Source organism: Schistocerca gregaria, chromosome 5, assembly GCF_023897955.1.
Source record: "Schistocerca gregaria isolate iqSchGreg1 chromosome 5, iqSchGreg1.2, whole genome shotgun sequence".
In the NCBI taxonomy this organism is placed as follows: domain Eukaryota; kingdom Metazoa; phylum Arthropoda; class Insecta; order Orthoptera; family Acrididae; genus Schistocerca; species Schistocerca gregaria.
The window spans coordinates 422,339,083-422,366,680 of NC_064924.1; positions in this window are offsets into that span (position 1 = coordinate 422,339,083).

The following is a 27,598-nucleotide window of genomic DNA, read 5'->3' on the forward strand; positions in this document are numbered from 1 at the left end:
ATGTTTGCGTGCAGTAATGCTTGTGACGAATAAAGAATGCAATGTTTATTCTAATAATATAATGATATTTTCATGTGATGTAATTACAATTTAAAAATTTTGGGATCTCTTCCTTTACCTGTATGAAACTGTTTTAGCAAATTTCATGATTATAGGTTGACGGAAGTAACGTACGGGTTTTGAGGAGGGAGGTTTTGAGTACCAAAAATGTGACATAAGTGAGCGAATCTTTTGATTTGGAAACTTAAAAGTTTTGCATCGCCATGAGATCAGAGTCTTTAGAATAAGACATGTATTTGAACGCGATAGCCCTACATGGTCAAGGTAAAAAGGTGTCGTAACAGACAAGTAATCAGAGGGATGAAAAATGATAAAATACACTCCTGAAAATGGAAAAAAAACACATTGACATCGGTGTGTCAGACCCACCATACTTGCTCCGGACACTGCGAGAGGGCTGTACAAGCAATGATCACATGCACGGCACGTCGAATGGCGCTAGCTGCGCAGCATTTGTGCACCGCCGCCGTCAGTGTCGGCCAGTTTGCCGTGGCATACGGAGCTCCATCGCAGTCTCTAACACTGGTAGCATGCCGCGACAGCGTCGACGTGAACCGTATGTGCAGTTGACGAACTTTAAGCGAGGGCGTATAGTGGGCATGCGGGAGGCCGGGTGGACGTACCGCCGAATTGCTCAACACGTAGGGCGTGAGGTCTCCACAGTACATCGATGTTGTCGCCAGTGGTCGGCGGAAGGTGCACGTGCCCGTCGACCTGGGACCGGACCGCAGCAACGCACGGATGCACGCCAAGACCGCAGGATCCTACGCAGTGCCGTAGGGGACCGCACCGCCACTTCCCAGTAAATTAGGGACACTGTTGCTCCTGGGGTATCGGCGAGGACCATTCGCAACCGTCTCCATGAAGCTGGGCTACGGTCCCGCACACCGTTAGGCCGTCTTCCGCTCACGCCCCAACATCGTGCAGCCCGCCTCCAGTGGTGTTACGACAGGCGTGAATGGAGGGACGAATGGAGACGTGTCGTCTTCAGCGATGAGAGTCGCTTCTGCCTTGCTGCCAATGATGGTCGTATGCGTGTCTGGCGCCGTGCAGGTGAGCGCCACAATCAGGACTGCATACGACCGAGGCACACAGGGCCAACACCCGGCATCATGGTGTGGGGAGCGATCTCCAACACTGGCCGTACACCTCTGGTGATCGTCGAGGGGACACTGAATAGTGCACGGTACATCCAAACCGTCATCGAACCCATCGTTCTTCCATTCGTAGACCGGCAAGGGAACTTGCTGTTCCAACAGGACAATGCACGTCCGCATGTATCCCGTGCCACCCAACGTGCTCTAGAAGGTGTAAGTCAACTACCCTGGCCAGCAAGATCTCCGGATCTGTCCCCCATTGAGCATGTTTGGGACTGGATGAAGCGTCGTCTCACGCGGTCTTCACGTCCAGCACGAACGCTGGTCCAACTGAGGCGCCAGGTGGAAATGGCATAGCAAGCCGTTCCACAGGACTACATCCAGCATCTCTACGATCGTCTCCATGGGACAATAGCAGCCTGCATTGCTGAGAAAGTTGGATATACACTGTACTAGTGCCGACAATGTGCATGCTCTGTTGCCTGTGTCTATGTGCCTGTGTTTCTGTCAGTGTGATCATGTGATGTATCAGACCCCAGGAATGTGTCAATAAAGTTTCCCCTTCCTGGGACAATGAATTCACGGTGTTCTTATTTCAATTTCCAGGAGTGTATTTTCTCGTGTTACCTAATTGAAAATTAACAATTTTCTTTTGTGAAATCTTGCTTCTTACAAAATGACGCCAGGTTTTGAAGAGTGGGATTTTAATATCAAAATACTGTATGTGACATAAACGCCCTTGTCCTTCGAGTGTATTGACCTAGAGGCTTAAATGTTGTACAGCGTCATGGGACCATGAACCTTAGTAGTAGTAGTAGTAGTAGTAGTAGTAGGTTAGTTGTTAGGTTAGTGTTGTTTAACGTCCCGTCGACAACGAGGTCATTAGAGACGGAGCGCAAGCTCGGGTTAGGGAAGGATGGGGAAGGAAATCGGCCGTGCCCTTTCAAAGGAACCATCCCAGCATTTGCCTGAAACGATTTAGGGAAATCACGGAAAACCTAAATCAGGATGGCTGGAGACGGGATTGAACCGTCGTCCTCCCGAATGCGAGTCCAGTGTTCTAGTAGTAGTAGTAGTAGAGGGGTTTTGGGCGCACGACATCAAGGTCTTCATCGCCCGTTCAGTAACATAGTGAGGCGAGTGTCAAGAAAAATCCCAGAACAGGAATATAAAAGGAAACAGAAAACATGGGTGACAATCGTTGGAAAACATGTGCTCACTTACACCAAAGCGTGGGATGAAGCACAGCGTCAGCAGTAAAACATGGACAACACAGGAAGAAAATGATAGAGGGAGCTAAAACAATGTAGCAGATGGTAGTGGCTGGCTGACCGCAAGGAAAAAAGGGGAGGAGTCAGCCACTCTGCAATACACTAAAACCTCCAGCCTAAAAGTGTAGGCCAGAGTTCAGACACATCACAAAACTTAAAAACCCTAAACGCACACGTCTCATCATTAGCTAAAACAGAAGGCAGGTCCCCATCAACTTGTGCTTCTGCCCGTGCATCACGGTATAAAATGCAGTCTGTTAAAATGTGCCGGAAAGAGATGTGCACACAACAAGCATCACAAAACGGAGGATCCTCCCGCCGTAATAAAAAGCTATGTGTGAGAGGACAGTGCCCGATCCGAAGACGTGTGAGGGCCACCTCATCCCGCCTGAGCAAGCACGTTACATAAACTTGCATGTGATACACCGACCTGATTGAGAGAAAAATGGGTCTTAAAAGACGGCCAGACAGACAGATGGATAAAAAAGACAAAAACCTTTCCGGTTTTTATAGTTACAAGTTAACTACGTTCGAATGTTTTCCATTATTTGTACTGTGAAAGCTTTCCTGTTTCCAAAAATTGTGTTTATAGGACGACCGGGAGTACTTTATAGTTTAGATGATAGTGTTTTCGACTACGCTATGTGATCAAAAGTATCAGGACACTTAGCTGAAAATGACTTACAAGACTGTGGCGTCCTCCATCGGTAAAATTGGAATTCAATATGATGTTGGCCCACCATTAGCCTTGATGACAGCTTGCACTCTCGCAGGCATGCGTTCGAGCAGGTGTTGCAAGGTTTCGTGAGGAATGGCAGTCCAATCTTCAGGGAGTGCTGAGGAGAGGTATAGATGTCTATCAGTGAGGCATGGCACGAAGTCGGCATACCAAAACATCCCAAAGGTTTTCTGTAGGATTCAGGTCAGGAATCTGTGCAGTCCAGTCCATTAGTCTACAGGGATGTTATTGTCGTGTAACCACTCCCCAACAGGCCGTGCATTATTAACAGGTGCTCGATCGTGTTGAAAGATGCAGTTCCCATCCCCGAATTGCTCTTCAACAGTGGGAAGCAAGACGTGTAAACGACAATGTAGGCCTGAGCTGCGATAGTGCCACCCCAAACAAGGGGAGCAGGCCCCCTCCGTGAAAAACATGACTACACCATAACACCACCGCCTCCGAATTTTACTGTTGGTAGTACAGACGATAGTGTAAGAGGTCCATAATTAAAGAATTTGTTGCTAGCGCACTCGAGCTGATGTAATTTCGATGTATTGCTCACGCGCTGCCTGCGATATGTAAGCTAGAAGAGAATCTGAGACCAAACAGCAGTGTTGACTGCAGTAGGAACTTGTGTAGCAGTAGGAGTAAGTTGTGGCTAGCGAGCAGTCGTGTCTGGTGTATCGTGTTGGCTGGGCCGGTCGTGTGCAGCGATGGCGGAGCCTGAGCGTTATAGGGTAAGGTAAAAGCAGCCTCGCGCATATGTAGTATTGTTACCTCAAGTCCCATGTAAATGTTTAAAAAATATATTAATAATAACCTTTCTCACAAAAAGTAACTTTTGACATTAATCTCAGTTTAAAGAATTCACTAATTTCTCCAATCCTTGGCCATCCCGATTATTGAAAAGAAAAATCAGTTCATTCCTTTTATATAAGACAAATCTATCGGCCAGCATTGCACTTAGCTGCGCCAGAAAAATTTCTTATAGGAGTAGATATATACGCGTTATCCGGCGATCTAATTAAGGTAAGATTTTTCAGTTTATTCAGAATGATGTATCAGGGCCTAGACGCAGCATTCATGACGTCCAAAATTTACCAGGTTGAATTGACTGTCAATTATTGAAAGGTTATAAGTGACCCACATTTTTTTTTATTGAGAGATTAGTCACATTTTATTATTCATACGTTACGCAATTTTCCTGTTGGTAGGTTATACTGAATGTGAACGACATAATATTTTTTTACTGTTGAGAGGTTTAGGAATTTTGTGTTTTGAGGTTACACTAAATGAGAATATTATTCATATTATTTTATTTTGTGGGGAGGTTACAATAGCAGATGACGTTCACCAGTCATTTGCCATACCCAGACCCTGCCATCGGATCGCCACATTGTGTACCGTGATCCGTCACTCCTCACAACGTTTTTCCACTGTTCAATCATCCAGTGTTTAAACTCCTTACACCAAGCAAGACGTCGTTTGGCATTTACCGGCGTGATGTGTGGCCGCTCGACCATTAAATCCAAGTTTTCTCACTTCCCGCCTAACTGTCTTAGTACTTGCAGCGGATACTGAAACAGTTTGGAATTCCTGTGTGACGGTCTGGATAGATGTTTGCCTATGACACATTACCACCCTCTTCAACTGTCTGCGGTCTCTGTCAGTCTACAGAGGAAGTCGGCCTGTACGCTTTTGTGCTGTGCGCGTCCCTTCACGTTTCCACTTCACTATCAGATCGGAAACAGTGGACCTAAGGATGTTTAGGAGAGTGGAAATCTGGCGTACCGACGTATGACATAAGTGACACCCAATCACCTGACCACGTTCGATGTCCGCGTTTTCCGCGGAGCGTCCCATTCTGCTCTCTAACGATGTCTCACGGCTACTGAGGTCGCCTATATGGAGTGCCTGGTAGTAGATGGCAGCACAATTCATCTTATAAGAAAAACGAATGTTTTCGAGGGTTTCCGTATAGTTTTGATCAGACAGTTTATCAAAACGTGCGACATAAATGGCAATGTCTTTTGATTTCAGTGACTTAGAAGCGTAATATTAGTTCACTTCCAAGAGACTATGGACCTTAAGATGTGTTATAAATTTGATTCGTCTTCCCCTCCCTTAGAAAACGGTTTCTTAACAGTCAGACAGAGAGAGAGAGACAGACAGATGGACAGACCCACAACAAAGTGATCCTATAAAGGTTCCGTTTTGACTGATTGAAACATGGAACCCTAGAATCTATTCGCAGTAGCCACCGTGGCGTGCTTGCACAGTGGGCCACTAGCGGCAGATCTGTCAGTTTATGATTTGTCTATATCTTTTAGGTACTGTGTCACTGAATTAGTTTGTGCCTCCAGTAAGGCAACCCAAAGAATTAATTTCAGAAGCAGGCCGATATTAGTGTACCTCCCAGACAGCAACAGCAACGACTTTAACGAGTTTTGCACTCGCATATCGAAGGTGCTCATATCAAGAAGCTGTAACGTAAACGTGGAGAGCCGCTCTGTCCACTGTTGTATATGTATTTTCTGAATGTCTGGTGGTTTTCATGAAGTCGTCTTACAACGCCTTGGAGGTACTTATACAGTCCACCTGCCAAAAGCCTGAATAACCACTTTTTGCAGCACGGACTGCAGCAAGACGTGCAGAAATAGTCAGCGAGGTTCTGGAAGGTTCCGAGGGGGGTGTGGGACCAGGTTGACTCCAGTGCACTAGGTTTCTCGGTTGAGGATCCATTCTTGATTGCGTTTCAATCCGGTGAGTCTGGTAGCAAGCGGAGTACGGTAAACTCATCCAGATGCTCTTCAAAACACGCGTATGCACTGCTATCTTTGTAACATGTTGCACTGTTCTACTAGTAGATGCCATCATGCCGAAGAAGAAACAAAATTCATGTAGCGGTGTCATGCTCTCCAGAGAAACAGGTAGTCTTCTGTTGATCCATTGTGCCTTCCCGTATGACGAGACCACCCAGCGAATGCCACAAAAGCATCTCACAGGCCATAGAGCTCTTCCTTCCGGTCAAGACCTTAGTTGTGGTATTTGTGTGCAATTTGTGGCCTTCGTCGCCAATGAACAGCAGTCAGCAAGGGTACAAAAACAAGGAGCCTATTTCAGAGGCCCATGCGGAACAACGTTCGCTTAACGGTCGTTGAGGAGACACTCTTTATGACTGCTTCATTCGTTTGGGCCATCAGATGCTCAACAGTTGCATGTCTATTCGCCCAGACACATCTTCGCAGCTGTCGTTTATCCCCACGTATGGTCCGTGACACGCCACAGTTGTTTCAGCGCTGGTTTTCGATAGCGCTATTTTGTCATGCACGGTATAATCTAATCAAGGCGTTGCTTACATACTGCAAACTTATCAGAAGGCCAATAGTCATTACCTTTTGGACGTTAGATAAATCGTACTGTTCCGGCATTACAACAACTTCACTGTCATCCGCCTCCACGTGACACGCTTTATACGTTCTCCACTGCTAGTGCTGCCACCTGCGACTGTCAGTAGTTACTGCACGTTGGCTTCGAACATAGGCGATGATCCCATTAACGTGCCTGGACTGTGCATGAATAACCCTGTATTTAATGTACGGACATTGGAAATTTGTTGACCCGCCAGAATAGCCGAGAGCGCTAATGCACTGTTTCCTGGACTCCGGTAGGCGCGTCGGCCCCAGATCGAATCCACGAGGGATGGTGTGCCAGCAAATCTGGATGTGGTTTTTAGGTGGTTTTCCACATCGCACTAGGTGTACACTTGGCTGGTTCCCACGTCCAGTCTCAGTTACACAACTCACAGACATCTGAAACACGTTTGCACTCTCCTGGTTTGCACTAGACGCAGGCAGCTGGGGTACACTGATTCTGTCCTGCGGAGGTACGGGGTGGCGGCAGGAAGGGTATCCGGCCACCCCTTCAAACTAACCATGCCAAATCCGATTATAACCACACCGACACTGCGAAAGGCGTGGGACAAGGTGCAAGCAAAATAAAAAGAAGAAATTGGAAATTTTAAGTAAATTCCTGTAGGAACAAACTGCTGAGGTCAACGGTCCTTAGGCTTACACACTACTTAATCTAAGTTAAACTAACGACAACACACAGACCCATGCCCGAGTTAGTACTCGAAACTCTGATGGGGGAGCCTTGCGAATAGTGGCAATGTGTATGCTTAGGGACCGATGACCTCAGCAGTTTGGTCCCATAAGACTGTACCACAAATTTCCAAATTTGCATTGAGCGCAGGGTCGGCAGGGTAAAGTACGGATTTGGCATAGTTAAGTTAAGGGGTGGCCGGATGCCCTTCCTTCCGCCACCCCATTAATCCCCCCCCCCCCCACCCCCCCTCCCCCGGGACACAGTGTACCCCAGGTCCGCAGCTCGTGGTCGTGCGGTAGCGTTCTCGCTTCCTACGCCCGTGTTCGATTCCCAGTGGGGTCAGGGATTTTCTCTGCCTCATGATGACTGGGTGTTGTGTCACGTTCTTAGGTTAGTTAGGTTTAAGTAGTTCTAAGTTCTAGGGGACTAATGACCATAGATGTTAGGTCCCATAGTGCTCATAGGCATTTTTAGTGTGCCCCAGCTGTCTGCATCTAGCGTAAATCTTGAAATAGTGTGAATGTGTTTCAAATGTCTGCGAGTCGTGTAAGTGAGGCGGATCTTGGGGACCATGCCTGTATTCACCCAGAAGGATGTGGGAAATCATCTAAAAACCACATCCAGGCTGGCCGGCACACCGGCCGTCGTCGTTAATCCACCGGGTGGATTCGATCAGGGGCCGGCGCGCCTACCTGAGTCCAGGTACCTCAGTCCACCTTGTATTCATACTAAACTCTAACAGCATTGCACAGGCTCTCCAACTGTACTGGAATGGCACCTCAGCATCGGTCGAAATGTGAGATCCGACCTCAAACTCGGGCATAGGTACTTCAATCAAGAGACCTGGTTACGTGTAAAACATTTACGACGTATTGATTGGTGAGTCCATGGAGTGTTCTGTGCACCACGACGAAATAGTGGATAGAAGTGTAAGGATATTCAGCATTGGTCGTATTTTTGTTTTTGTTTTATTATCCGCAAAATCGATTTTCAGTCACTTGGTGACCATCCTCAGTGCTGTAATATACAATTAAAATTGGTAGGCACTGGTATCAACAAGCTTATGTCATCGCTCTAAGCTTGTTGATACCGGTGCCTACCAATTTTAATTGTATATTACAGCACTGAGGATGGTCACTAAGTGACCGAAAATCGATTTTGCGGATAATAAAACAAAAACAAAAATACGACCAATGCTGAATATCCTTCCAATTCTATCTACGTTGTACATATTCAGACAGGAACAAATGAAAATTTGTACCCATATCGGTGAGCCAGTGAGCAGGAGACCCGGGTTCGGATCTTAGCCTTGGTACACATTTTCATTCGTCATATATGTCTGAATATTTACATCACAGATGTTTGAAACTTGAAAAAGACGCAGGAACCATATAGCTTTATTTAAATTGGTTTCAGCTTACATAGTATTAATGTGGCCAAACAATTTTTGCTTAAGTGCGCATAACTGCTACCACTTTCTGTTATCAGATGCAATTACCGAAAGTTGGTTTGGATCGTTTCTGGTAGACGCCATCTTCGATAGTCTAGGGAGAGTACATCAGCCCACCCTTTTCCGCAATAAAGGCTCACAGCGTGGCAGCCATAATTCCAAAGGTGTTCAGCTTTAATGTAAACAGCGTAAAGACGAGTTGCTGTTCGCGCACGGACGCGCGGCCGTAACATGACCAGTGGTGTGTGTGTGTGTGTGTGTGTGTGTGTGTGTGTGTGTAGCGCCGCCCCAGCCAGCCGCCCCGCGGTTCAGCCTGTCGACACGTAATGAAAATTCAGTGAAGGCGGAGGTGGCGGTGGAGGTGGCGCAGGCGGCGGCCCGCTCTCGCAGCCCGCGGCAGCACTTTAATATAACGGCGGGCCGCGCCTGCTCGGCCTCGCCTCGCCTCGGCAGGCTCCCCACTACGGGCGCCCCGGACCTCGCACGTGCTAACGTTCCCGTAACCGCACGTAACGATACGACCCGCGAGAAGCGGCGGCGTGCGACACGTTCGATACACGTGGCACCCCTACTTTGTTGCGCCTAGTGCAAGAGTAATAGAGGGGATGGTATGACTCCGTTGCAACTGTATATCCCCGCAGTGACTTCAATAGATGGAAAAGATAAGCTCACCTACATAAAAGCACACATCGTCGCGAGCGGGTTGCAGTTCAAGCTTCTGTACGACACGAGCGTAAAATTTCCTGCTACTATTAGGAGCGATTAAAAACCTTTTGTTGTATCTACTGCATTGGCTCCTTATTTAGCTCGCATTTATCGCGAATCTCTTGCCCAACGTGAAGTCCCGAGCGACTGGAAAAAAGGGCATGTGACGCCAATATATACGAAGGGTAGAAGGACGGATCCTCAAAATTACCCTTTTCAGATATTCTAGTTTCCCTACCACGGCCAAGCTTCTGACATTCCACGCCCCGACTCGTAGAACATTATCCTTTCGTTGATTATTCAATCTTTTTCGCATGGTATCCTCCCCCTTGGCAGTCCCCTTCCGGAGATCCGAATGGGGGACTGTTCCGGAATCTTTTGCCAATGGAGAGATCATCATGACACTTTTTCAACTACAGGCTACATGTCCTCTGGATACACGTTACGTGTCTTTAATGCAGTGGTTTCCATTGTCTTCTGCATCCTCATGTCGTTGATTGCTGATTCTTCCGCCTTTAGGGGCAATTTCCAACCCCTAGGACAAGAGAGTGCCCTGAACCTCTATCCGCTCCTCCGCCCTATTTGACAAGTCCGTTGGCAGAATGAGGCTGGCTTCTTATGCCGGAATTCTTCGGTCGCCAATGCTAATTATCAAAATTTAGGCACTGGCGGGGATCGAACCCGGGACCGAAGACGTTTTTGATTATGAATCGAAGACGCTACCCCTAGACCACGGGTAGCTGTTCTTGAGTACTGCTCGACCGTTTGGATTGCCTGTCAGGACGGATTGAGGGAGGACATAGAAGCAATTCAGAGGCGGGCTGCTAGATTTGTTGCTGGTAGGTTTTATCATCATGCGAGTGTTACGCAAATGCTTCAGGAACTCGGGTGGGAGTCTCTCGAGGAAAGGAGGCGTTCTTTTTGTGAATCGCTACTGAGGAAATTTAGTTAACCAGCACTTGAGGCTGACTGCAGTACAACTTTACTGCCGCCAGCTTATATTTCGCCGAAAGACCACAAAGATAAGAGAGATTAAGGCTCGTACAGATGCATATAGGCAGTCATTTTCCCCTCGTTATGTTTGGGAGTGGAACAGGGAGAGATGATGCTAGTTGTGGTACGAGGTACCCTTCGCCACGCACCGTATGGTGGATTGCGGAGTATGTATGTAGGTGTAGATGTACTTTGATGCAACGTATATGCAACCAAGTGTGACGCCGATACGGGCATATAAAGTTATAATCAATTAAGTATATGGAAAGAAACGTAAATTAGTTACAAATTACGGCGTGCACACACATGAGATGTGAACGACACTATAAATATTGGGATTTAGGTTATGACATGTTCGATACGAATGTCATTATTTGCGATGATGTGACGCAGAGGAATAGCGCAATTCTGCATGACCCGCTGAAGTGTCAGAATATCTATGCTGTCTATGACCTCCTTAACGGCTGTTTTCAGCTCAGCAATGGTTTTTGGGATATTGTTGTACACCTTATCTTTAATACAGCCCGTAGGAAAGAGAAGCATGTGTTCAGATCCGGAGAATACACTGGCCAACCAAGGTCCATACCTCTGGATGCTCCAGAGCCAGAATGCGGTCCCCAGAGTGCTCCTCCAGAACATCAAACATTCTTTTACTTCGATGGAATCGAGCTCCGACTAGCGTGAACCATATCGTGCCGAAACCAGGCTCACTTTGGATAATGGGAACGAAATTATCTTCCAAAACCTTCACGTACCGTTCGGTAGTCACCGCACTATCAAGGAATATCGCACCGATTATTCCGTGGCTGGACACTGTACACCCCATGGTCACTCGCTGAGGGTGAAGAGGCCGGATTGTCAGTCCCTCAAATGGGCCAATTTTGCTTGTTGACGGACCCACCAAAATGAAAGTGTGCTCGTCGCGAAACCAAACGATGCGCATGCACATACTACTTCCCATCATGCCCAACGGCAAACCTTGCGGTTTGAACGTCCTAACCCCAACCGTTCAGAAGATATGACGATTTTATTTCATATAGGTCAATAATTATCAACCTTTAAATACCGACTTGTCGGCAAGGAGTAAGCGTGGCCTTCGAAAGGAAATCTTTTGACCACCCCTCACACATTTCTGTTATCAGGTACAAATGCACACAGTAAAAGGTAGTCAAGATTTTCCTTAGCACCTACAGAAAATTTAGTTACGACTATGAAAATAGGTGATGTGACTCCCCCTCCTCCGTATATTCACATACCAGTGGATCCATCGATGGGTTGGTCATCGGAGAAAAAGGTTCCGTCAGCAGTGCTCCAGGGACATGTGCCAGGATCGCACATGGTCGCTATATACTACCTGATCAAAAGTATCCGGACAGCTCTAAGCATTTGATGACATGAGAGGCTGACCCGTTAGTACACTACTGCCCATTAAAATTGCTGCACCACGAAGGTGATGTGCTACAGACGCGAAATTTAAGCTACAGGAAGAAGATGCTGTGATATGCAAATGATTAGATTCTCAGGGCATTAACACAAGGTTGGCGCCGGTGGCGACACCTACAACGTGCTGACATCAGGAAAGTTTCCAACCGATTTCTCATATACATACAGCAATTGACGGGCGTTGCCTGGTGAAACGTTGTTGTGATGCCTCGTGTAAGGAGGAGAAATGCGTACCATAACGTTTCCGACGTTGATAAAGGTCGGATTGTAGCCTATCGTGATTGCGGTTTATCGTATCGCGACATTGCTGATCGCGTTGATCGAGCTCCAATGACTGTTAGCAGAATATGGAATCGGTGGGTTCAGGAGGGTAATACGGAACGCCGTGCTGGATCCTAACGGCCTCGTCTCACTAGCAGTCGAGATGACAGGCATCTTATCCGCATGGCTATAACGGATCGTTTAGCCTAGCCTCGAACCCTGAGTGAACGGATGGGGCCGTTTGCAAGACAACAACGATCTGCACGAACAGTTCGACGACGTTTGCAGCCGCGTGGACTATCAGCTCTGAGACCATGGATATGGTTACCCTTGTTGTTGCATCACAGACAGGAGCGCCTGCGATGGTGTACTCAACGACGAACCTGGCTGCACGAATGGCAAAGCGTCATATCTTCGGATGAATCCAGTTTCTGTTTACAGCCTCATGATCGTCGCATCCGTGTTTGCGACGACGCGGTGAACTCACATTGGAAGCGTGTATTCGTCATCGCCATACTGGCATATCACCGGGCGTGATGGTATGGGGTGCTATTGGTTACACGTCTCGGTCACCTCTTGTTCTCATGGACGGCACTTTGAACAGTGGGCGCCACATTTCAGATGTGTTACGACCCGTGGCTGTACCCTTCATTCGATCGCTGCGAAACATTACATTTCAGCAGGATAACGCACGACCATATGTTGCAGGTCCTGTACGGGCCTTTCTGGATACAGAAAATGTGTGACTGCTGCTTTAGCCAGCACATTCTCCAGATCTCTCACCAATTGAAATGTCTGGACAACGGTGACCGTTATTACGGCCAGAGGTTGTTGTTCAGAGTACTGGTTTCTCAGGATCTATGCACTCAAATTGCGTGAAAATGTAATCATGTCAGTTTTAGTATAATATGTTTGTCCAATGTATACCCGTTTATCATCTGCAATTCGTGTTGGTGTAGCAATTTTAATGACTTGTAGTGTATAAAAGAAGTCTTGAAGAACTGTGTCGTCAGGAGAAAAGCAGTAGTGAACTCACAGTGTGTTGTGGGGGCGATCACTATGTTGTAGGAATTAGTCAAAAGCCAAGATCGCTTAAACACTGTTTACTAGATGACCAGTTTCAGCACACTAAAGGTGCCATCATCGGATCTGTGAAGATATAACATGAGAGGTTTGAGGGAGGATTACATGAGTTACACCATATACATTACTATTAGTACACTACCACATACCTTCATGTTGCTTAACATGTATGATTCGTTATATCCAAATGATTTATACATGTTAAGCTACATTCAGGTATGTGGTACTGTACTAATAACTATGTATATAGTGTAACTCATGTAAAACCTCCCTCAAACCTCTTATGTTTTATCTTCACAGATCCGATGATGGCACATTTAGTGTGTTGAAACCGGTCATCCAATAAACAGTGTTCAAGTGATCTTTGCTTGGAATTATTTCTAGGAGAAAACCAGCAGCAGAATGGAGTGCTCAGTGACTTCGGACCTGGACTTGTCATTTGGTAACAGCAGAGTAACAAACCCTTCTAGAGCTGCTCAACTTGACTGCTGGTGATGTGAATGAAGCGGAAAAGCGAAGGAACGACCACAGCTAAATAAGACGAGACAGACCTGATGATGAACAACGGACAGCGAGCGCCGAGCACTGCGGAAGGTGATTGCAAGAAATCACACGAAATCAAAGGGAGGAATCACTTGTGACTTCCAGAGTGTTACCAGTAGTCCAACTAGCACAATGGCTGTATGTGTGGATTAAATAGCAATAAACTTGTCATAAGGCAGGTATTTCTGTAGTCAGTACTAAGCGAAGCTTGAGGTGGTGGACAGTAGATGACTAAAATTGAGTTGTGGAGAGCGATTCGTCGCTCTGTACGCTGTGCTTATCCGATGGAAGTGTTTGGGTATGGCGAATGCTTGGAAAACCTCTGCCTGGCATCCCGCGCAAGGCCAACAGTGAAGTATGGAGAAGATTGTTTTGTTACGATGTGATGGTAGGTTTTATTGTTAGGGTGTGGTTCACTCTTTGCTTTTAATGAAACGCTATATGTGGAAGATGAGTGTATTTTACAGCATTGCGTACTCCATACAGTAAAGGAACAGTTCGGATTCGGTAACTGTATCAGCATGATAATCCCCTATGTCATACAGCAGCATCAACGAGGCAATACATTACGGACACTGTCATTCCTGAAAGACTACCCTTGCCAGAATCCACTACTGAAAACGATGGCACACCACTGGGATGAAGTAGAATGTTGACGTCGCTCCATACGTCAGCGTTCAATATGGATACTTGCTACGTTTTCAGCTCCTGGGGAGCAAAGGCACTCCACAGACATTCAGATGCCTCATAGAAAGTGGCTCCTACAGAGTTCAAGCCGTCATAAAGGGGAAATGTGGACATACCACATATTTATGTCCAATAATACGTGTCTAGATACGTTTTTAGTGAAGAGACGTTTGATAGTGAACATAAAAACTAACGGGTAAGAAGAGCAGCGATCTGTGACTCCGCACAGATGACATTGTAGTGTACAGGCAAGTCTTTGAGGGAATTTAGGACGATAAAGGATGACTCCGAAACAATTTATGTTCGGTCTGTAACTGCAGCTCGCCCTGAATGTGAGGAAACCTAAGTTAAATCGTGTAGCAAAGTATGTTCGAATACACAGTCTCGTGTAATATTCGGAAGTGGCGTTTCTAAGCTACTAGGAAGGGAACGACCATGTAAGGTCGACTTTAGAGAATGCTAATGGTCAACTTCTGTTATTTTGGAGAATCTCGGGAATGTGTAGCTCTTATATAAACCGAAGAGCCAAAGAAACTGGTACACCTGCCTAATATCGTGTGGGTCCCCGCGAGAACGCAGAACTGCCGCAACACAACGTGGCTTGGACTCGACTAATGACTGAAGTAGTGCCGGAGGTGACTGACATCATGAATCCGTGAGAGTAAGAAGGGGTGAAGGTCTCTTCTGAACATCACGTTGCAAGGCATCCCATATATGCTAAATAACGATCATGTCTGGGGAGTCTGGTGCCCAGCAGAAACGTTTTAACTCAGAAGAGGGCTCTTGGAGGCACTCTGTAGCAATTCTGGACGTGTGGGATGTCGTATTGTCCTGCTTGAATTGCTCAAGTCCTTCGGAATGCACAATGGACACGAATGGGTGCAGGTGATCAGACAGGATCATTACGTGCATGTCACCTGTCACAGTCGTATCTAGACGTATCAAGGGTCCTGTATCATTCCAACTGGACACGCCACATACTATTAGAGTCTCCACCAGCTTGAACAGTCCACAGCTGACATGCAGGGTCCATGGATTAATGAGGATACAATTTGAAACGAGACTCGTCCGACAGAAAACATGTTTCCAGTCAACAACAATCCATTGTCAATGTTGGAGGGCCCAGGAGAGGGGTAAAGCTTTGCGTCGTGCAGTCATCAATGGTACGCGAGTGGGCCTTCGGCTCTGAAAGCCCATATCGATGACGTTTCGTTGAATGATTCCTACGCTGACACTTGTTGATGGCCGAGCATTGACATATGCAGCAATTTTCGGAACGATTGCACTTGTGTCACATTTACGATTCTCTGCAGTTGTCGTTCGTCTTCAACGATGTGGGATATCTGATGTTTTACCGGATTCCTGATATTCACGGTACACTCGTGGAATGGTTCTACTAGAAAATCTCCAATTCATCGCAACCTCGATGATGCTGTGTCCCATCGCTCGTGCGCCGATTACAACACCACGTTGAAACTAACTTAAATCTTGAAAACCTGCATTGTAGCAGCAGTAACCGATATAACAATTGCGCCAGACACTTCTTGTCTTATGTAGGCGTTGCCGACCGCAGCGTCGCATTCTGCCTGTTTACATCTGTATTTAAATACGCGTGCCTATAATAGTTTCTTTGTCGCTTTAGTGTAGAAGATATGACATGCGAACATTTGTGTAAAGCATTATGCAATAGTGTACAAACACAGGTATTTGGCGTCTCCACCAGGTCGGATTACATGAGTACGTCGAGAGAATTCAAAGACGACTCGATAGAATTACTACCAATTAGTTCGACCAGCATGCGAGTATACTCCATGAACTCAAATGGGAACCCTGGAGGGAAGACGTTCTTTTAGTGAAATAATATTGAAATAGTTCAGAGAATAGTTTGCAACAGACTGCAGAATGAGGCTACTGCCACCAACATACATCCTTTGCAAAAACCATGGACACAAGAGAAATCAGTTCTCTTACTGATGCATATAAATCGTTGTTTTTCCTAGCTTGATTTGCAAGCTGAAATGAATGAATGATTACCAATGCATAATGTACTTTACTCCATGCAATATAAGGTTCCTTACGGATTATTTATGTAGATGACCTGAGCGAGAGCTCAGCTTTTTTCTGATCAGGACATATTCCGAGTCGCAAAATACGTCGTCGTCATTCAGTAAATTTTGGATCTGAGGAAAGAAGTTGATGTCATGCCAGGGGAATGCGGAAGGCGAGGTTGTACTTCGTAGCCCAAATAACAACAGTATGTCCAGTGCATAATCAGCTCGGACGTCGTAGTGGAGCAAAAACGTCTTTGACAGCTTCCTACAATGCTTCCCCTTTATAGCGTTCTGTCGACAGTTTGCACTTATTTCATTATGCTACGCCTATCAGCGAGATCCAGGGCCTCCCCTTCTCTTGTGATCACAGTTTCTTTACAGTATAATTTTATGCCACTTAGTTCTTCGTCTTTCAGAGTCGAGTGACCATTTAACCATTGTGTCATATCATTATTCATTGATTCGGTTGTCTTTTAAGTTACTCAGCATGGATTTGTTTAAAATGGTGATCCTTCAAATGCTAAAAATGAAATATCGCACGATTTTTCTCTCCATAAGTCGTGTGTGCCATTTTGTTTTGCCTCCTGGCGTGCTGCGGTACTATGCCGCGGCGATTTTAACGTACCTCCTAACAACAGACAAGTAACCCTTGCTTTCGACGTGCTAATTAAAACTTCAAGACTACCCCCCCCCCCCCAACCCGTAATTGGCTTTTTGTTTTAATAGTTGAAAAATCACATACTATAATTTCGATTCGAAGGGTAGTGTTGAATCGGTAAAGACAATTGACTATCTCAGGAGGAAGTCGGGTCAAATACCCGTCTGCCCGCCCGGAGTAACGTTTTTCTTAGTTTATACAAAACGCTTAACGCCAATACGAGGATGGTTGTTTTGAACTGGACCTGGCTGCGTATTTTCCAATCACAAAGTACATTTTCGGAATAACCATATAGTACTAACCAGATATTCCTTTATCCTTTGCAAAGAACTGAGTAAAAATGAATCACTTTCGCAAAGACAACACTCGCCACAAGTAACTCAGCTGCCTGCGTAATATATTTTACGTTTATAGTGATGCAGTCTTCATTGTTTTTTTTTTTTTTTTTTTTTTTTTTGCTGTGTGAAGTTAAACTGACACAGAAAATCACATTTTTTGTTACTGGCTCGAACGTTGAGATATTGACGTATCGAATTTCTCTAAAAAAACAGAAGACTCATTACTCAAAAAATTATTCTGATAAACATACAGTAAATACAGTCTTTATCTGCCTCAAAGCTTCTACATAATTCTTCTTTGTTGTTAATTTGTACTCAGCATTTCTTGTGTCATGATTCCATGTAGAAGTTCATTCTACTTTAATCTCCATTCATCAAATACTATACAGAGCAGTTTCTCCATGTTTTCGTCTGTAGCTGACGCATTTGGTACTTTCTCTATATCGATCATTTTCTAGAACGATACGGCTGCCACTGAATGTAGCCCACAGTAGTCAAATGCTAAAAATGTAAGAACAGACTCAATACAGGCCTTGGCAAAAAATTATTAAAAAAGAAAGATGTTTTGCTGTCGCTCTGTTCGAAGTTATCTGCTTGAAAGAAACTCACTCCCATTGTCTTCGTTGAACAGGTGTGTAAATTAAACTGCCATGCTTCTTCACATAACAAGTGGAGTGGGTTTTTCCCTGTGACACTGTGTAGGCTTTCGCCTCTAGCCACCCCTGTAACAGAAGTTTAATATATTTCCTGGTTTCATTTTGAAGTGATAGCATTCAGTTTATGTGCGCTGCTGTTTTTTCTGCAATTAGAAAAGATGGTTCAAATGGCTCTGATCACTATGGGACTTAACATCTATGGTCATCAGCCCCCTAGAACTTAGAACTGCTTAAACCTAATTAACCTAAGGACATCACACAACACCCAGTCATCACGAGGCAGAGAAAACCCCTGACCCCGCCGGGAATATAACCCGGGAACCCGGGAAGCGAGAACGTTAACGCACGACCACGAGCTGCGGACAGCAATTAGAAAAATTATTCCAGAAAGGTAAGGCAGTTCCAAATGTGAAAAACTGTCGCAAGTTACAATGTGGTCACGTATCTAGGCACAAATATTCTGTTCTGATTTAAAAGTCTTGCAGTCGAGTAAATCATGTCAGCAACCTGTGTTTCACACGCTAATTACTAGCAAGTGAAACCAAATTAGGAAGTATTACTATCAATAACCCATTGCGAGGTCAAGTACTTCGAAACAAAAGCTATTGGCAACAACTCAAATTTCCATTTTCAATGCAGGACAAATGGTTAAGACATTATAGAAACAGTGGAAGACGACCTTCCATTTCAAGGTACACATTATACAAGTAGCTTTATAAATATATTGAATTTCACCTTCCATAAAGCTATAACTGACGAATTAACAGAATACCCTAAATAGCTTTAATATGATGTGTAGCGCTTACATATTGTAGAGGGCATGTTGGACGAGGATGGAAACTGTCAGGATGCACCGTATTAAAACTCTGCCGAGTTTCCCGAAGTGATTTATTATTTCCAGCTGCAGTGCCCCCATTCCTTTTGGTGTGCGTCACTGGGTCCCGAAATGCTGAGGACACCACTTTACTGTCCGCGAAACGGCTTGTAGCGGAATGACTGCCTCATCGACCCGTGCAACGCCCTGTGGTGTGTCGGCCTTATTTGGCCTCGGAGTTGTGGCGGCGTCAGGATGCCTCTGCAGTCTACTCAGAGATCACCGCCCCTGTTTTTCTCAGCGCCGCTCGCGGGAACGGTTGTGGCGTGCTTCCTCGCCGGGACGGCTAAGATCGTGGCGACAACAAGCGCCCAAGATCCGGTGTCCTAATTTGTGGCTCTCGCCTTGAGATGCCCTGGCGATTGTTGGGAGCCAACAAGACTGCCTGCAGTAGCGAGCCATGGCGTGCCCGCCGCTGGCTGGCTACAGACCCCGCGTTGGTCTCAGAGGGTCGAAGCAGTGACGCGCCGTGGTCTGGAACGCTGGCGCCCCGTCTGCTGCTACGAGTAGCCGGTAGTGTAACACGCCCCACCGTCCAGGAGAGCTGTCACATTTTAATGCCTTGTTAGTGAACTGGTGCCTATTTATACGCGGCTGTGCGCCTCTGTTTTGCACTAGAACAAAACCAGCAGAAAGTGAAGGAAAATGCTTTTGTGGGTGTCTGGTATGCATTCCTTTGTCATTCTAAAATCAACCACTGCCTTGAAATACTGACTAGGAAACGTGAGTTCTAGGTTCTAGGAACAACATTCTTTCATACTTAATGTACACAAGTTTTCTAGAGTCAACAAACTGCATATGCAGGAGAAGAATCTTAAACGACACTAAGAGAATGCCGTTTCTAATGGCCTCCTTCCTTGCCCAGTAGGTAAATGCTCTCGGGCATTAGTGTGTGTGTGTTGTTCTTAGCATAAGTTAGTCTAAGTAGTGTGTAATTCTAGGGACCAATGACCTCAGAAGTTTGGACCCTTAGGAATTCACACACGTTTTGTAAGTAGGCTGTTTAGGTTTTCTTATTGGTAACGCCGCTTAGCGCTCGGTATGAAAAATCACTGGCTGTGCTGTGCGCAGTCTGTGTTTAGTTTGCATTGTTGTCTGCCATTGTAGTGTTGGGCAGCGGCACCTAGATGCTAATAGCGCGTAGCGTTGGGCAGTTGGAGGTGAGCCGCCAGCAGTGGTGGACGTGGGGACAGATATGGCGGAGTTTTGAAATTTGTAAGAATTGGTGTCATGAACTGCTATATATATTATGACTAGTGAGGTAAATACATTGTTTGTTCTCTATTAAAATCTTTCATTTGCTAACTATGCCTATCAGTAGTTAGTGACTTCCGTAGTTTGAATCTTTTAGTTAGCTGGCAGTAGTGGCGCTCGCTGTATTGCAGTAGTTCGAGTAACGAAGATTTTTGTGAGGTAAGTGATTTGTGAAATGTATAGGTTAATGTTAGTCAGGGCCATTCTCTTGTGGGGATTACTGAAAGTCAGATTGCGTTGCGCCAAAAATATTGTGTGTCAGTTTAAACACATTCGTGTATAATTGTTCAAAGAGGACGTTTCACATAGACCAGTCGTGTACAATTTTTCTAAGGGGACGTTTCATATGTCGACCCTTAGCCGAGGATACCTCACTGGAATCTTCTGATTTTTTCCTTGTAGTTTGTGTAATTAGTGTAGCTTTTGTTTATTGCTAGCGCGTAATCAGAGAGAATTTCCTTTGTAGTTGCAGTCTTTCATTGTTGTACAGTAAAATAGTTGTGGCATGCATGTAGTTTTGCACGAAGTATTTCGCAGCTGCGCTTGCAATTAACTAGATATTATTTTCAGTGCTATGTTAATGTGTTCTCTTATTTTTGTTCTTCAAATTGTGTTTCTCTGTGTTGTTGTGTGAAAAATTGTGACAATAATGGCGTGTGAAAAACGTAATACTAGGCTCCAAAGTAAACTGAGAAATGACAGTGAAGACGAAAGCAGTGTGTTAGCGCCACCATGTAATGAATTAACTAATGTTCAAAGTAGTAATTTGGTAATTGTGTGTAAGGAAATGGAGCGGGTTGCAAATAATGGTGTTTCACATAGACCAGTCGTGTACAATTTTTCTAAGGGGACGTTTCAATTTGAACATTTTAGTAGCCTTCACTTTCGTTCACGTAGATTTATGTAGACATGTCACAAGTATTACCATTGAACTTTATAATTTCAGTACAGAAAAACACGGTGCAATAAACTCTCATGTAAATTTTCCCAGTACACCTATGGTACCACAAAATCTAAAGATACCAACGAACATACATAGTTGCATAAAACTGTAACTGCTGATAGTTCCCCATTCACTTTTGATCTGTCTGCTGATCCCGCTGTCGACATTGACACCTATCTTCCTTCTATGGAAGTGATTATTTTGGAATGTACAAAGCAGTTTAAACATTGCTCATATCTAAACCCATTAACATAAGATACACAGTAACGAGGTGACCCTTTCCCACTATTCTGAACCGTGGGATGCTTACGCCTAATAAGGCTGATGACTCAATTACTGTTTACTCCAGTTAATTGCAGACTGAAACAAATTTGGCGTATCTACTGCTGCAGCATTTATGATTGCCTTATCATATATTACTATCAAATGGAACACTTAACTAAATTAATCACGATAATATTAAGGCCCCCTCGTCCAATTCAAGAATGTAGAACTGTGTTTTTGTAGAGGTTCCATTGTTGACAGTAAAATTCACACCACTTTGCACCTAGAACATAGGTAAATTGAGCCCATTAATAATTAGCTTAACTGAAGTCAGTTAATTAACAGTAAAACGTATTCCTAGACACACCTCACTGACATCACCTACCAGATTTAACAATGCTTTTGTTATCAGAAGGCAAACTCTAATGGACACGATTCCAAATAGTTCCTTTCGAGTGTCGGTATAACCAAACTAATTTATAATCACAATACATGACCCCATACTAGAGAAGTTGGTAATGCAATCGGTAATGATTACGAAGTAACGTGAAAAGTGACATTGGGTTGTCCAAAGACACAGTCAATTCAATAGCGTCATTGCAAAACTTCAGCTTAACAAGCTATTGCCCCAGGGAATGCGACAGAACCAGTGTTGTTCTCTACACAGATAAATCATTTGGTAGACGGGGTAGGCAGCAATTTCGATTGTTTGCTAATCATGCCATGATGTACGCTAAGGACTCGAAATTGAGAGACTGTAGGAAAATACAAGACGACTGAAACGAAATTTCCAGTTCTTGTGGTGAATGGCAGCTAGCCCTAAGTATGGAAATGTAAGTTAATGCGGATGAGGATCAACCATGTAACGTTCGGAAACAATATTACTAGCGTCCTGCTTGACAGTGAAATTGTTTAAACATTCGGGCATAAGGTTACAAACCGGTATGAGCTGGAACGAGCTGGGATGGAAAGAGCTTGTGAGAACTGGCGTAGGGAAGAAATGGTCGGCTTCAGTTTATTGGGAGAATTTTAGGAAAGAGTAGGTCACCTGTAAAGGAGACCGCATATAGGAGACTGGTTCGAACTGTTCTTGAATGATGCTGAAGTGCTTGGGATCCGTACCAAGTCGGATGAAGGAAGACATGGAAGCAATTCCGAGGCGGGCTACTAGATTTGTTACTTGTGGATCACCTACACTAGATGTGGATGTCAGCCGGTTTCAGAGATTCATTTGGGGAATTCTGGCATGTCTTCCTTGGAAGTACGAGATGCCCATAGTGGAGCTGTACATACCAAGAACAAAATTTATGTAACTCTCACGTAACAGTGTATTCGACGTACCATTCTAAATGAAGGACTCCAGGAAATAAAATTTGTTCGACTTCATCGAAAGATTGACGACAGAAAAATAAAAGGACAAGATAGCACACAGATCTTGAGTGATACTAGTAATGTTAAACTACATGTGTCTGCTGAAGTTACCTTTCCTGGACAGTACTAGTCTATTCAATAGTCGAAGTGTCAAATACTGATCACTCTTAAAACTGCAACCATACAATTTTTTTTCATTTCTTTATTCCTTATGTCTGCAATTTCCTTTTTCTTCGTTGAGATTCTTCTGGCGTTTATTGTAATGTCCACTAATGCTAATTTATCTTCAGTACATTCATTCATGCAATTGTTTACGCGTTAAATATCCGCCTCTAGTCGATTGCTGTACTAAACTACCAGAAACGTAACCTTGGTAAGACGGAAAGGAATACGCCACATAAAAGCTACACCGAAGCTTGGAAAATACCCGGTTCTGTAACAAAACGTTTCCTTTGTCTTCATAAATGTATTCCAAACGAAAGTGGCTTATATCCCTGCATGGCTGGAAACGTGATTAGATTAGTTATAATGAGTTGTGTTAATCAACGTAATGCGCTGATTTAACTACCTGTCATGAATTAACGCCATCTATTTCCGTGTCTAAACACACAGATTAAATGCGGTCGTAATTAGCGACATAAAACGATAATTAGTTTCCCAGTCTTCAGATGAAGTTAATCCTCCTGTAATTTGGGAGCGGTTACCGATGATGAATGGAATATTCAGTCATAAAATTCAATAGCTTCGCTTTTTCTCTTTTCACATCGTTTCAGGAAAACTGTATAAGCGTACTCACTGCCCTTCTCTTCCTAAGTACGACTGCACTTAAAACGTACCTCAAATACTTAAAACTATGTCGGCTAGGATAATCTTTTATTGTTGTATGGGTGTGCTGATCATAAAGGTCATCGGTCTGAATGACTGCAGAGTGTAACAACCATTCTGAGAGCTCTGAGTTTCTTTTACTTCTGATACATACATATTTTTATTTTATCGAGCAACGTGGTGCATTGATAACATATTGGACTCGAATTCGGGAGACACAGCGATCCAGATACCCGTACGGCAAACCAGATAAAAGATTTCTGTGATTTTCATAATTTATGTAAGGCTATTACCAGGGATGACATCTCTGAAAGTCCACAGCTGGTATCTTTCAGTAACTCGGGCCTGTGTTCCGTCTCTAATGACCGTGTCGGCGTCAGGAAGTTAAACTCGATTCTTCTTGCCTGCAGACAACTTCTTTTAGTAACATTATGACTATTAAGGGTGTCCCATTTATCTTGACCACGTTAATTAACTGTTTGTCCAGATGCGAATTACAAAATGTTTCAAGTAAATATTCTTTAGCCGTCAGGGAGACATCAATCAGCATGATTGCCTTCGTTGTAGCTTTCTTTTATACGAAGATACGAACAGCGGTATCACTTTTTTAAATGGCACCCTGTATTTATTTCGGTAATTCATTTTCTCTCCTGAAGACCTTCTCGCTTCCCACGCCCGAGTTCCCGGGATCGATTCCCGGCGGGGTCAGGGATTTTTCTGCCTCGTGATAGCTGGGTGTTGTGCCATGTCCTTAGGTTAGTTAGGTTTAAGTAGTTCTAAGTTCTAGGGGACTGATGACCATAGATGTTAAGTCCCATAGTGCTCAGAGCCATTTGAACCATTTTTTTGAAGACCTATTCAAAAATGTATCACAGTGTACCATTCGATGAAGCACAACGTTATAAACTACGCAACACAACACTGAGCCCGGCATCACAAACTCGTCCACTTGTTGGAGTTGTCAGAAAACAAACGAAAACCAAGTAAAAACATAACACAAAATGGGCTTTTGACTCTCCTGTACCACTGTCCAGGAGTAAAACATTCAAAGGTGCACATAGTGATGACCCTGGACTCCGATACACTAGTGCATTCATTGAATGAAAAATTATTTACAACTTCCATTGTTGCCAGCTGAAAAGAATTACAAGCAAGCACTATACGTTCCTGCATGTCATCTGGAGTTGTTGGAATATCGCGAAAGACAACATCTTTAATGCATCCCCACAGAAAAAAGTCCAGAGGATTTAAATAAGAAGACCTATCAGGCCAAGGAACTGTTCCTCCTCGACCAACGCATCTGGAAGAATACCTACCGTTCAGAACACGACGTGCACGCAAGGCATTATGTGCTGGACATCGATCGTGTTGATACAACTTAAGCATTCTGATTCTTAGCGGTACTTCATACAGAAGAGGAACAATTCGTCTGAGGAAGGTGGCATACGCTGTGTCATTTAGACTACCATTGATGAAAGAAGGGCCAATAATTGTAGTACCAAGCATCCCACACCAGACCTTTCCATTGACGCTGATGTTCCACCTGTCTAAGCCATCGTGGGTTGTCGCTGAACCAATAATACTTGTTCCTTGTATTTACACGTCCTTTGTTTAAGACGGAGCATTCATTGGTAAATAGAACATTGGAGTAGAAGTTCGGGTTGGCGAGGATTTGCTGCTGTGCCCACCGAGAGGACTGTACACGATTCTAGGAATCATTCCGGTGCAATTCCTGATGTAGGTGTACATGGTAAGGATGGAACCGGTGACGAGTAAGAATGCGATGTACACTGGTTTTAGGAATGCCAATCTCGTGTTCAAGCTGTCGTGTGCTCGCATGTGGAATCATAGCAACGGAAGCGAAAACAGTAACTTCAGGAGCTCCGTCTGTGCGCGTGCTACGACTATTACATTGTAGTGGGTTGAAACTTTCCATTTACTGAGCGTCGCAACAAGACGAGAAAACATCCGTCCGGAAGGTGGGTTCTTGTCACTATATCTCTCTTTGTACAGTTCTGCTGCCTGCGTAGTATTTCGCCTACCTTCAACAACAACAACAACAACAATAAAAGAAACGTTATTTCGATGCACATTGAAGGAAGTACAGCCTTTACTGTATGCCTACTCGACACAACAGTATTTAAAACGACTAAATTACTGTACTAAATGTACCCATTCAGAAGAAAACAGTATAGCAATTACTGCTGTACTATCTTGAATTCCCCGTAGATGAATAGCATTTCTACCTTCTCTTCGTTGGTGTACATTATGCTCTCACAACTTTTCAACTGACGATGGTTGACGTAATGGCGGGTGTGCATTTTACTTACGATTACACTTGTCCTATGTCAACGTCAGTATGTGAATGTGTTCCATTATCCGAGTACCTGCTCTAAGCGCTGGGAGCGTCAACGTGAATGTTGTGTTATGAAACTAATAACGTTGGGTTTCAGTGAATGGTTTACTGCGATATAGTTTTGAATAGGTCTTTAGGAGAGGAAATGAATTACGGAACAAAAAATACAGGGAGCCATTTAAAAAATTCATCCCGCTGTTCATATCTTTTCAAAAATCAAATATACAACGAAAGAAATCATGCAGATTTCCCTGACGGCTAAGGAATATTTGTTTGAAACATTTTGTAATTTACATTTGGTCAAACAGTTAATTAGGATGGTCAAGATGGTCAAGGTAATAGGACACCCTGCACATTTAGCATTCGAGGGCATTTGAAAAGTTTATTATCCTTGTTATTGATATAAAGTGGTACTCACTCAGAGATAATTATTTACCGATATATTTCATGGAGTCTCATGCCATCATATTAACTAGAGTAGTCTAGAGGAAAATATTAAAAATACGCGTGGAGACACAGATCAAATATTATTTTTAAATGGAAAACTACATAGCTAGACAGTTCAGAATATTTTACCTGAAATGGTAATGTTCCCAAAAATTTTCAGTGGTTACCCAGTGTTTGGCATCACATCACCAACCTCAATGCGCTGTGTGTATCTGTTCTGAACATTATCACTGAGTGTGTCGATGTTGGATTCTTTGTGATTCTCAGGTCTGATATCGACCGGGATGTAGCATTACCCTTCGCAAAAGCTCCCTCGATAGCCGCGATTTAGAATTCAGGTCCGGGTAGTGCGCTGGAAAGTGGCGAAATCTCCCAGCTCCCAGTGTGTGTGCAACGACAGGGATTCTGAAGCAATTAGTGCAGGATTAACGTGGGGCTCTTTTTTTCAGCTCTTGTCTTTTCAGCGATCTGCTCTGCTTCTACACCGTACAGCGTTAACGGTAATACGTTCGCCACACCGCAATGTGATTATGCTGCAACTCACGACGTGTAGCAATTAGCAGTTTTACTCGCAGCGCTTTGTGATAATCTCTCGAGACCACACCGAGTCTCTTCAAGAGGGAGCCGTGTGGAAGGCCGACGCTTTGTTATTACAAATCCAGCAGATTTTATCTCGCAGTTTCAAAATTTGAAACAGGTTTGGTATGGAGGAGAACTACGCCATTTGCTCCTCCTCCATGCAGTACTGACTGAAATTTTCCACCGTTACATTAAGTAATATCAGAAGACAGAAGACTTTTTTAGGCTGAACGAACCCTCTGTAGGAACTAATATGTATTGTGCATACACTGACTCTGAGAAACCATGCTGTCTAAGTCCAACCACCGCAGTTGGCTTTCGGTATACAAAAATTAAAAACCAAATCACAGAATTATGATGTGTTCCATACCCAAAATCAAGTCTTTGACATACTTTTTCTGGTAAGCGACATGAATGTTGCGAGACATTACCTTACAAAGATTACATGTGTGACTGAACTGTAGACATATTAACTTGGAAAAGCTATCATTGGCTATTTAATGAATGGTTAATATCATTATTACCCTTCATGATAAGTGGTATAGAAGCACATTACAATTT